Raw genomic sequence first — 13313 nt, 5'->3', positions numbered from 1 at the left:
GTTCTAATTTAGACATGGTAGAGTGAATAAATGCATCATAATAATATGATCATATAAAAATCATGTCTAGTTATGTCAATGTGACGTTTTAATTTCAAAACAAAAAATATTTATGAGAATAAAAATCAACTTTTGTTCATATTTTTCAAACTTATGGATGGAAATTAAGAAAAGAGTTGTGTCTTGTAGACAGCTAATGTTAGGAAAATATTTAGAAAGAAAGCAACATTTTAGAAATATTGATACATTTGTTATGCTTTCTGAATTGCAACTTGCAATTAAAATATACGTTTATATTTGTCTACTGTTCGGTATTTAATTACTTGTTTTCTTTTTCTTTTTTAGAGATTAAGACATCGGAACAACTTCAGGGAGATCAACACATAGCCGTCATCTTGTGTCCTGGATTTATTATCTATTTAAACATCGGCCTCATTGACGTATTGATTTCACTCCAAGAAAACCGATTATACAAAGTTATGAGCGGTAGGGGATATAGCTCAGTGGTAGAGCATTCGACTGCAGATCGAGAGGTCCCCGGTTCGAACCCGGGTGTCCCCTAACCTTTTGGATGATTTTAGGGTAGTACAATTATAGCACAATTTTTATCGATGATTGTTATTGATTTTCTATTGAAGAACATTTAACTATTTAAATATATGTTCTATACATTTTATAGCACAGCAAAATTTAAATCTATTATAACTAACTGATGTCAAAAATTTTGTTAATAAGTAATGTTACAAGCGGAGAACAAAACGAAATTAATTACTTTTATAGATTTCAGTTTTGTATTTAAACGAATGGTTTTGATATTTGTAATTATTTGACTCGTCTGGCGATTTCATATTGCTGCTTCATTTAACTTATTCTTGTCAGGTTCTGTACGTATCCAAGAAGACACTTAGTCTACCTTGCATAATGCCACACACTACCTCAATTGTTTCTAAGAAGGTTCACACTTGATGGGGCTTGGGATAGTGATGCTGTGAATCTAAACTAGAAAATTTAAATATAAAGTTCAACTCTTTATTTATTAAAGCTTTGCTGTGAATCAGAGTTTACAATATTAATTTATTTGATTTAAAAGCGAATGTTTGGGAAAGAATTATTAGATAAACATGCAGTACTTACGTTTCTAAACAAAATCAAAGTACTGAAAGTACTGTTAGACGGTGGCGTCGTTTGAAAGTGGCATATTACATGTAACAATGAGTGATGTATGATAATTATTTTTGTCGAAAACCGCGGCCAGTATCGCATACATGTACTAATACTTAACGCTTACTCGCACAACTGGTCGTGAGTTTCCTACATGGATAATTCTGTGGAAATCGTAGCTGTGATCTCAATCTACTCTTTACAAATGCTGTGTCTCTTGGTCGTCATCTTTTGGGAAAAACCCAAAGATTTATCACAGTAGTCTTTTATCAACAAGTAGTCTTGTTGTATAGAAGTTTGTATCTATATTTTGTATCAATATGTTTGTATCTATATCAGTTGACATTAAAACCCCGTTTGAATGGTTGCCACCACATATTGTATGAATAAATCAAATCCAAAGCGATTTCATCACAGTACGCCCAAATATTTGATTGTTTGAAGAAGGGGAATTTTGGTTTCTTCCCTTTTGACCTTTGGGTTGACCCCGCAAAGGGGAACAACTTTTGAAAAGTGTGGATTGGACTATTGTGCTTTAAATAAATTGTAGATTTCTCAAAGTAACGAGAACAAATAAAGCTTTGGTATGATAAGATACTTATTTTTACTAACTATTTGGGCATACATTTAGTATGTTAATTGTCCCTCTCGACAGCATTTTCTTCACGGGGAAAAAGTTGCAGTCTTGTGGATCATCACATTTGCTTTTTTCCTCATAGTCAAAAGAAAAAGAACCTGTTTGATAAAACTGGTATTGCTTTTGGAATGCACGTCATCATGAAATAGAAGAGTAAATCAATATTTTATCTTCGACTTAAGTGGATTATTTCCATTTGCTCACAACCAAAGTGAATGAAAATTTTAAAAAAATATCATACAACATTCGGTCGCCGCGGTTTCATTAATCAACGTTTTAAACATTTGTATTATTGTATTTAGCTATAGTTTTATTCAAATAATTTGAATGAATTCGGGAAAGTCACATGTATATTTTATCGCTTCTCAGTACACTTTAACACGCATACATTACTTTCTACATTAAACTTTTTTAGTAAACTTACAACAAATATTGATTAATTATACAAAATAAGTTTTTAAAAACACCAAACAAACAAAATTAAAGCTGAACGCACGTTTTTCTGACCGTACAGCTGTGTATATATAAAGAAGATGGGGGAATAAGATAGCGCAACTGCCCTTTTGGTTTAGTCGTAAAATACAATTTCAAATTTAGCATTTTTTTCAATTAAATATATTTGATTTGTTATTATACAAGTTTAAAAAATGGTAATTTCTAACTATATTCAGTTTGAAATATTTCAAAAAGATAAGAAAAAAAAACTCTTTAAGTTTTGGTGGTATGGAACCCACAACCATAAAACCCAAGTTCTATAAAGTTTCCTAATGGCTGGTGCTCTAACCACTGAGCCATTTCATTCACAACAAAGTACGTTGTTTAAATGCTATATGACACTATGACCACGAATTTACGGACTTGTATTATATTTCTAAAACGTTCAATTGTTGAGCTACAAAATGACATTTTTGAACTGTAGTGGGTCATCTCTCCACATTTTTGTTGAGTACAATCGGTTTAAATTCCATTAAACACACATTTAGACTGTAAAAAAATATTGAGCTCAGACCCACTCTATGAAAGAAAATGCATTGAAGTTATAAAAATTACACGATTAGGAGGTTTTGACACGCATACGCCAGTTTAAATCAATATATTGCAAGTATTTAAAGGGACTTGGACACGATTTGACTTAACATTTTCAAATTTTATTTTTTCATTTTCAATGTTTATGTTGATAAATATAGAAGTTTATTATGCTATGTCAACATTTGAAAGTCAAACATCAAGATATAGAAACTGTTTATTTAACAAAATTATTATATCTTACATTACCGTTCACAATGTACCATAAATGTATATGGAATATCGCATGTTTTTTCTCACAAAAAAGCTAGCATTTGCTGCAAATTAGAGATACACGAGCTGACACGCCGTGAAATCCATAAGACATTTTACAGCATACGTAAAAAAAAAAATCTGAACTAACAATCTTTGAAACATCGTAAAATGTAGTTTATAAACATTTAAAATGGCGACTCGATTTGCACGTGAATTTTACAATCCGACATCGAGTAGCGTGTTTAAGAGAAAGTCAGCAGCAAGTAAGGCGTCAACATCTGCAGTAAATATTGTCTGATGAATATTGAGGTGCCTGTAATAAAATTAATGTTTCTACAGACTGAGTGAGGTACAAAATAAGGTACATTGTAAATCACAGGTCAGTCAAAAATTAAACACATTTGTATCGTAAATTTAAGTTTTGTGTGTTTGAAAACACATGCACACTTGTAGAAGAAACTGTGCCATTGATCGGTTGAAGTTCAATAAAATGTAATTTATGTAATATTCATTGTCAGTATCTGTTGTGAATTCTTTGGAATAAGCTACAACAACAAAAAATATACTTCTCAACTAAAACTAATGCATTGAAAATGGCTGAATTTATCGATGAAGCATAATTGCTGAAATATAAAATGGCAAACCAGTTTAAATAGTGTGTTTCTGACAATTATTTATATCATAAAAAACAAGAAGCAATTATTGTGAGATCTCTTGGCCAATTATCGCAGTGCTATAGTTTATGCAGTCCTGATACAGAGTTAAACGTCAAAACTGGCAGTTGGTGCTTATATCATTAATACCGCGTAAGCAGATAGGGTAACGGCTCATTTAAAATAAAACACAATTTCATACATTATTTAAATGTATGTACAAAATAATTAGCAGCTATAATGCTTAAAATATCTAATAAGATTAAAATTAGTTCTCATACTGAAATCGACACGTAGATAAAACATTGTTTTTATAACACTGCATACATGTACCTAACAGAGTTATCGTTCGTTATCCGCTAGGGTCCCCGTGAGAAATACTCTTCCGGTCAGGACCGTAGCAATAGACCGTGGCTATTTATAGCCACCGTCTAAAAATGAATTACAAACATTGTTTTCTTTCATAAATTCATTCTAAAATTATTATTTGCTGAGTAAATACTTATCCTTCAGATTCTCAAAAACCAAACAATTGCGGCAATTGTACTTTTTTTCCTGATCGATAACATTTAGTATTATAGAGGAAAACTTAACATTGTATTCATTTTTGTTTAAGTACTAATGCCGTGCTTTAAGATAAAGTCCCTTGCTATGAAATCTTTACGTATCAAAGGCTCATCATTAGATGACTCTTCAGAGAGACAGAATACAGTTTTCAAGATAGGAAGTTGTTCTTTTGCAGATCAATTGTACATATATCAAAGGTGTGCATATTGCTAGGATTTTCATTTCCGATAATTTATGATAAAAATACCAGCTTTTGAACTAAGTCATTTTTTGGCAAAATATTGCATATAGGGTACCCTCATTGTACGGATAACTCCTCCTACAGTTTTCAAGATAGGAAGTTGTTCTTTTGCAGATCAATTGTACTTATATTAGAGGTGTGCATATTGCTAGGATTTTGATTTCCAATAATTTATCAAGAAAATACTAGCTTTTGAACTTAGTCATTTTTCGGCAAAATGTTGCATATAGGGTACTCCATTTCACTGGATACGGGTTGACATGGATTATGGATACAGTTCACATAAAAGAAAACCCGGTTTGCTGTCACATTGACAGCTTTTCACTTGTTTGATAAGTATTATTCAAGGAATAAGGAATCATTCTTTGACTATTATGAGGTGATAATTTCGGTCGGAGCGTGGTCAAATCCAATGAAGGCTTTATTATAGACTTGACCACGCTCCGATCAAAATCATCACCTCATAATAGTCAAAGAATGATTCCTTATTACTTATATTTATATTTTTTCCAATCTGTACACTTTAAAACAACATCTTTTTAAAACCACTATTTTATTATGTAGCACTTGCTATGTATTACTAGGCGGCGCAGCCAATACCGTTTTTTGGTTATGCTACAAGACCCGCCCATTTTTTGTCACTCATGTTTTATATAATTATTGGGTTTTAGGGTTCAAAATTGATTCGTATTATTATCACAAAGACAGCTGAAAATGTAAATATTTTATTTTAAAATCAACTATAGGTAATTTCGCATGGCAGTTTTTTTTAAAGCTTTAGTTGAATAATAACGCACTTTTTTTTCTAAAATATGAATTTTAGGGCTTTTCAGACAAAAAATCCGAGCTATATATATATTCTGTAATATTATAATAAAGTTCACTTACAGTGTACAATGCATAACGTATAAGTAATCAACCTGCTTCTGGAAAATTGTATCTAACCATTTTTTACCAAACAAAATTAATAATAATAAAGTTTAATCTACGCCAGTACTGGTTCTTGTCTTAGATTGGATAGTCAACCCTCGATTCCAAACGCCGCCGCTGTAGAAGTGGCGCTTTGGTAATCAACGACAGCGAACCAGTCTTATTGAACTCTGGCGTAGGAGTACATACAGGTCTTACTACAAAAACGTTTGTTAATAATTCGAACATTTTTAAATTTGACTATTTTCAAGGTATTTATAAATAAGTTTCCTTGAAGAACAATGATGAAAACATTAAAGTTCCATCCAAAACAGCAATAGCTTTCTTATTTGTAAAATCGCCAAAAAGTTCCTGTGCCAGGTCTTGTATGATTTTCTATAATTTCTTCTCTTGTTGTATGTTGTAGTCCAAGATGATGTGGTACAAATGACTTCATGAGTGCTGTACGGACTGATTTTACTGCTCTACAGAGGGAAGACTTTGAAATTCCAAAAATCGTGGCCATAAGTTGATTTGACATTCCTGATCTCAGTTTCAGAAAAAAGATTCCAAGTGACACCTTTGTGCCTCGGTTTTGTGTGTTTCGAACATCAGTGGAAATAAAATAAATGGGGGTCTTCAAAGTTTTCTTTAGAGATACCAGTCAGTGCCATATAATCACTGTTGCTCATGGTAGACAGTTCAAAAGAAAATCTGCTTGTTGAGGTCTGGAGGGCATAATTTCGTATTTTTTGGATCAGTTCCAGCACTGTCGACTTGTTTACAAATGAAGACTCGAATGTCTGTATATTGGTCAAAACACCATGTCTGAATTCTCCTTCATCAATGTGGGATGGACAACATCTGCTTCCAGGTGGGATGATGATTTCATGGTGAAGAAAGGCTGAAAATCTAGCTGCTGAAGATACGACAACAGGTTTAGGACCCGGTCGCTTGCAGATTAAGCAGTAAGCATGTGAAGAAGGTGTTCTCTGGAGAGGCAAAGATATAGATGGTGGACTGCACATTCCTGGTTGTGGAGGCTGAGACACAGGAAGGGAACTAAACTTCTGCTGGCATGTTTTCTGATGTCCATGGTAGCGATGTCTACACTTGTTGCACAAAATGTCATTTTGAGTTTCCTCAACAAGAAAGTTCTTTCTGAGGAAGCGACGGATTGCTGTTGACTCACATTTTATCTGTCATTTGGTCTTGTTCTTTTTTTTTGCAAAGGATGCATGGGAAAATCTTTTTACTTTCTGTTTTCACTTGATCATTCATTTTTATGTTCTGAAAATACAAAACAATAATGTAGTTACACACAGCATTCATGTTCAGTAAAAAATTAAAATATCATTTTAAGATTTATGTTAGCAAAAACTTGCAAGTATTAAAGTAACTTTACAGAAAAATTCAGATTGACAGACTAGAATTACAGTGCTCCCCCCCCCCCCCCCCCCCGGCAATCGAATATCTAAGGGTTTTTTTTTTAGTAAATCTTCAGATTGATAACCAATATTGTATGCTTTAAATTACATGCCTATATAAAAACAGTTTTTAGGCTGAATAACGTACACATGAATTGAACAATTCATAGGCCAATCTGCTCATCTGTCAAATAGTACCATGCAGACGAACGTCGGGAACAATACATTGTAATATTGATTCAAGAAAAAATCACCAGAAATCTACGTATTCAATCAAATTCGTATACATACCTTCTTCATTTTCTGTAGGTTTTGTTGATCTTCCGTTTGTGTATTTTCAAAGATTAATCAGAAAAAGTAAAAGCCTCTGTTTGTTTACGTATGCAAATAAGCATGTATGGAATGTCGTGCATGCGCAAAATTTAGTGTTAAAATTGAACACGTATACGTTTCGTTTACAACACACTGTACCCTTTTATTTGTCAGAATTAAATGACAATGACCTAATGTGTTTGATTCTTGTGTTTTTATATTTTTAAAACAATAGGTGTGGAAAAAAGTGTAATACTTTCAAAAATAAGTAAAATCGGATTGCTCCTCATCTTTTTTACATTTAAATTTTCATCAACAGCACACCCTCTGATCTAAAAACTTTCACTATAAATATCTTTTTTTAATTGTTACAATTTCATAATTTAAAAACATTTTTAGATCAGAGGGTGTGCTGTTGTTGAAAAACACCACCAAAGAACGAAAATGCTGTGATTTTACCTCAAAACCGGCCCGATACCGGTTTTGTAATTTACATACTTTTGCAAGCAGACGTTTTGGCGGGGAAATTCTGGCATGTCAAAATAGTATCAGGTCTAGACTAACACATAGTATCAGGTCTAGACTAACACATAACGCCAATTTTATTTCATTTTGACTTAGTTTAATTTTTGACATATCACAGGGCCATATATAGCTAAACATGGATTTAGTCCTTTATCAATTATTTTTAAGTGCTAAGTCCTGTCAGCGGTGATGGGTTTTTTGTTTTGATTTGTTTTTTTTTATTTGCATTCATTAATGTGCAGGTCCAAACACTGTTTCACTTCCGTTTTGCCTAAAATACAAGTAACTGCATAAGAAAGTTGATTAAAATCAACTCCAAAAACTTGAATACACATGTTAAATGTGATATATACTAAAAGCACAAAAAGATTCAACTAAATAACCAATTAAATGAACATATCAACTTGTGTAAATCAAAACAAATGCAAACAATTACTATTAATGAATATTCACATTTTGTTATCATAATACTTTTTAAATATACTTATACTATCAATTTTTTGGATTTTGTAGATCATTAAATTATGTACATTAACACTATTTTAGAACTGATAACCACTGTAAAAAATGTTTTATAAATCTGGAAAGCAGTACACTGTACTAAAGAAAAAATATAATTGTTAATTTAAAAAGAAAAAGAAAAAAAATGAAGTAAATCTGAATATGTTAATGAAAATCAAATGTGAGGTAACTAATTTTGAATCAAATATTTTTGGAAATAAATTTCCTGCATTTTAATGACTCGAGCGATTTATATATTTCCAAAAGCTGCATAGTATTCCATTATGGTTTGTATTCAGATTCTAATAAAAGGGTATAAACACTGCGTCGGCCGGGAATTGAACCCGGATCGACTGCTTGGAAGGCAACCATGCTGACCATTACACCACCGACGCTGATATATTTTTTCAGCTGTGAATTTTTCTATGAACAAAAATTTAGAGTAGTTTTTAAGGTACCTCACTACAACTACACCTATACTTTTAAAGACACTACGTCACAAGATGGCGATTTAAATGTTTTATTAAACTGTTTATATCGTTCGATTGGGTTGTATATCGTCGTAGCTCAATGGGTAAAGTATAGGGCTTCTTAACCGCAGAACATGAGTTCGAATCCGCCTGGAGCTTTTGTTAATGTCAACTGAATTAAATTTTTGAAAATGTAAATTTTCGTCCAAAATTGCACATTTTTGCCTATTAGACTTAAATACTTCCTATCCGTTATGATATCTATCATAATCAAATAACTCTCTGCTGATTTGAGAAAATATTTCACGGTGTAGTGAGCAACCTTAAGGAAAAATGTTTTTGAAATTATAACTCTAATTACAACAACGCATTCTTACCAAAGGTAGCCAAAAGTGTATTGAAATGTTTGAGTCAGGTGCTTGGCGCCTTGGATTTATTGTCAGAGTTTTAAAAAGAAATCGCGTCGGACGGAAATTGAACCAGGTCGACTGCTTGGAAGGCAACCATGCTGACCATTACACCACCGACGCTGTGTTTTTTTCTTACTTTAAACTTTTAATGAAAAATGACAATAACAAACGGTCAACCATCTCAAAAATCCATAAAACAAAATACAAACTCAAAGCAGAGCCACACAGACCTCTAAAAAGATAGAGGTAGGATCAGGTGCCATGGAGGAGTGAGCATCCTCTGCTGACCGGTCACACCCGCCGTGTGCTCTTTGTCGTAATCGGGGAAAAAACGGAAAAGTCCGTAGACAATTAGGCAAATAATTATGGTTTAACAGTTAGTATGAAAAACGGTAAGTCAGAATAGGACCCAGTGGAAGATTGTATTTGCTGACAAGGTTGTTGTATCGACCATATGGCTTCTCAGAAGATTTGATCACGTACTTACCAAGTTCATATTCCTACGAACTTTTTAACATTGCTGTTTATTACTTATATTTACATTTGAAAAGGGCAAACTGTTCAGAATTGTTAAAATAACTAAGATTTCATGATTACAATAATTCGATAAGCGCGTGCTATAATCATGGTAACCTCATGAAAAAGTTCATACAGAATTGAACGTTTTTGCTATTCTATAGATTCATCTAAGTTAAATTAAACTTATTTGCAAATGTAAATATGAATGAATAAGAAAAGGAAATGTCTAAGTTACAAAGAATACAAACGGACAGTGAAACGGAGAACATCCAAATCAAATGTACAAATATGGTATCTCATAAAGTAAGATATAAAAATGAAAATTAAAATGCAAAATGAAAGTACTATATATTAAGTCATTTACATTCAACATTGTTGTCGTGAGGCCTAGAACTTAAAGCAAAAGCTATTGATAATAATGTTCGAGTTGTCCACAAAGTTACATTATGAAGAATTTATGTTAGAATGGAAAGTAAAATATAACATATTGCATTCAATGAAAAACCTTATTTTGGATATCGTATTCCTAGTATATGATCTATTCAGCATAAAATTTTTACATATATATTTTCAATTTATTATGAAGCCTGTTTTATTACACTTGTAATATTATTGCAATTCATTCATAATCCAATACGGTTTAATGAGTATAAAGATCAATTGTAAAAGAAAATTTGGATGAATATCAGATCACATCTAAAAAGCAACTCAATCGACAGAAGAACAATTTTAAAGATTGTATCAGTAGGCTGATTTATAGAAATAACATTGCAAATTAAAGTACAGAAATGGGATAATCATGGTTTCGAATCTGTAAAAATCAGATGTTAAAGTAAATCCACCCTCCTGTGACGTCATACATTTTACATAAACCATGAATTCATTAAAATTCTTGCAATTAGATTTGTAATTTCTATGTTATCATAGGTGCACATCAAAAACTCAAATCATTGTTTACTTGGAGATATTCAATAAGCGTTTTTCATCCTTATATTCGACATAATTCAATAATGACAAAGGGAAATAACTCTTTTCTACTTTTCTCTAAGTGATATATCTAAATGCTATAATTTTTCTAATGTAAACAATTTTTTCTTTTTTTAAAATTAATTTTAGTTTTCTGGCAAAGTAAGCAAATAAAATTTAAATTGACAAACAAATATCCATACACTTATATTTAATTTTTAAACAAAAAAAGTGTGATTTTCAGATGATAATATCAGCCTTTGGTTTTTATTACCTTACATCTTAAATAGTATGGATACATATATATTTTATTTATTTTTTGATGAAATTCAAGTCCAATAAGTTTAAAAAAAGTTAAGTTTTTAACTTTGAACCCATGATTTTATAGGTACGGAGTTACCTTAATCGATAAATAACTCCTTGGAGGTTGACCCTCTCTCCCAAGATTCATTGTCTTGAGGCCAATTTTATCAAGAATTAACCCCAACGCTAGGCTGGGATGTAAAACGAAACGTCATTATTTTTTTAACATATTATATGTCATTCTAAACTCAAAACTAAATCATACGTTATTTGCTTGTCATTCCACATTTTTATTTTTTTTTAAATATGTTCTTGATGTAACATTATCTATTCCTCAGTTTGGAACTTCACATAATGTGTTACATACACATTATTTGCCAAATAAGGTGATTAAACAAAATTAATTAAAAAGAAATGCTAAATAATGCGTAAATACTACATGCCCTTGCTAGAGACAGTGTGCATTTATTTAGATATTTAAAGTCTAGGTTATATTTGAACATAACAATTATTTTAACACCTCTAACGTGTTGTACGAACAGTTTAGAATTATCGGAATTCTTGTTTTTCATCTGTTCCTATCTATATTTTTTTTACATATTACTTCAAACAGGAACATTGATATTGTAAATATGCTAAAATCAGAGAAGGAATCAATAAAGCAAACTCTAATGTTGTAATAATCAGCCCATCTTTCAAGAAATAAAAAAAAACCAACAATACATTTACAGTATAATGTATACGAAATATATTATGTTCAATAATAATAAGAAAATTTTATAATGGTATTCAATGATTCAAAAACGTATACATATTTTGAATTTTATATTCTTGAATCAATATATCAATATAAAAAAAAATCCTTTCACTTATCTCTATTAGTTTATATCATTTTTCAGAGTGCATTATATTTCTTACGGTTGGTATTAATACTCTAATTAAAGGGGTATAAAAATTGCGTCGGCCGGGAATTGAACCCGGATCGACTGCTTGGAAGGCAACCATGCTGACCATTACACCACCGACGCGCTTATTTACTAATTTTTCTACTTTTTATTTGTATCAAGAAACAAAGAAAGACCTGACGAATTCAAATTTTGCATATTTATTTAATTATAATATCTTAAATGTGCTAAATGAGCTAAATTATTATTATGTTGTAAATATATAACACGTCACGGTGCGCTGAGTTTAAGAACGTGCCACGTACACAGAGCAGATTGCCTCAAGTGAACATAAAAAAAAAACAGCCTCTAGCTGTGGTTACTCGGTGCGCTCTCTAACAAACATAAACAGTCGGCATATATATTCAGTAAGATTGTCAAAAAGCAGCAATTTTCATTCCGGATTCTTTTGAAACTTAATAGATTGTACTTTGTTTTCTTCTTAAACAATACATTATAATGGTTTATTGGATTCGATGAAAGTAATTTTACAACAGAAACGCCATGTTTCTAGTTCTTTCTGACTTATAAAGAAGGTATAAAGAACTTGAACTTTTTTTTTACACGGTTTAACTTTTTTTGAAAACTAGTTTGGAGGTAACGTACATGTATAGGTTCATCAAACGAATGATACATGGATACATATTTGTATAGAACGATTATAGATATTTATTTGATTTTATTTTCGCTTGTTTTTTTAAATACGATATTGTTCTCATTAGGATCTTAAATTGTACTTAAATTTTTATTTAACATTTGATTCATTTATTTATGTATTTTCATCAATATTTTAATTTGATTTAATTATATTTATTTGAATTTGTATTGGACATTCGACACATTTCATATGTGTATGTTCCCAGGCAACTGACGTTATAAATTTGTCTCATAATACAAAAATTATACGTACTAAAGTGTATTATTGGGTAGAGGATACACACACACACACACACACATATATATATATATATATATATATATATATATATATATATATATATATATATATATATATATATATATATATATATATATATGTGTGTGTGTGTGTAACGTCAGGTGTGTGTGCGTGTGTGTGTGTGTGTGTGTGTGAAAAACATACATCAACATTTGTTGGTTTTTATTTTGAAAAAATGTAGTTGTTTTGATCAGAAAGGCAACATATTACATCCACTTATGTATAACTATTTCAATGAATGTGTAATTATCACCATTTTTGTCTGCGCTTCATGTTTAAATAATATTTTTATTTAATAAAATTTCATATCAAGTAATCCTTCAAAATCCATACTTCTTAGAATTTGTAAACTCTAAATGTGTAGAATGGTGTCACTTACACCTTTAAAATGCAATCCATTTTAAATGATCTTGCATCACTTCGATACTCAATGAGGAAAAACAAAATTGCGTCGGCCGGGAATTGAACCCGGATCGACTGCTTGGAAGACAACCATGCTGACCATTACACCACCGACGCTGCGTTCAAT

At 31.3% G+C, this 13313-nt stretch overlaps 4 non-coding genes across 4 annotated transcripts; 1 reads left to right on the top strand and 3 right to left on the bottom strand.

Moving 5' to 3' along the window:
• Positions 1-489: 489 nt before the first annotated feature.
• Trnac-gca (transfer RNA cysteine (anticodon GCA)) lies at positions 490-561 on the top strand. Its single transcript has one exon. It is a non-coding gene; the product is annotated as a tRNA-Cys (tRNA).
• A 7976-nt stretch (positions 562-8537) lies between these two features.
• On the bottom strand, positions 8538-8609 carry Trnag-ucc (transfer RNA glycine (anticodon UCC)). The gene has a single exon. It is a non-coding gene; the product is annotated as a tRNA-Gly (tRNA).
• Positions 8610-11838: 3229 nt separating this feature from the next.
• On the bottom strand, positions 11839-11910 carry Trnag-ucc (transfer RNA glycine (anticodon UCC)). The gene has a single exon. It is a non-coding gene; the product is annotated as a tRNA-Gly (tRNA).
• A 1321-nt stretch (positions 11911-13231) lies between these two features.
• Positions 13232-13303, bottom strand: Trnag-ucc (transfer RNA glycine (anticodon UCC)). Its single transcript has one exon. It is a non-coding gene; the product is annotated as a tRNA-Gly (tRNA).
• Positions 13304-13313: the final 10 nt, after the last annotated feature.

Source organism: Crassostrea angulata, chromosome 1, assembly GCF_025612915.1.
Source record: "Crassostrea angulata isolate pt1a10 chromosome 1, ASM2561291v2, whole genome shotgun sequence".
Lineage (NCBI taxonomy): Eukaryota > Metazoa > Mollusca > Bivalvia > Ostreida > Ostreidae > Magallana > Magallana angulata.
Note: the sequence above shows the minus strand (reverse complement) of the source record. Positions and strands in the feature narration are given on the sequence as shown.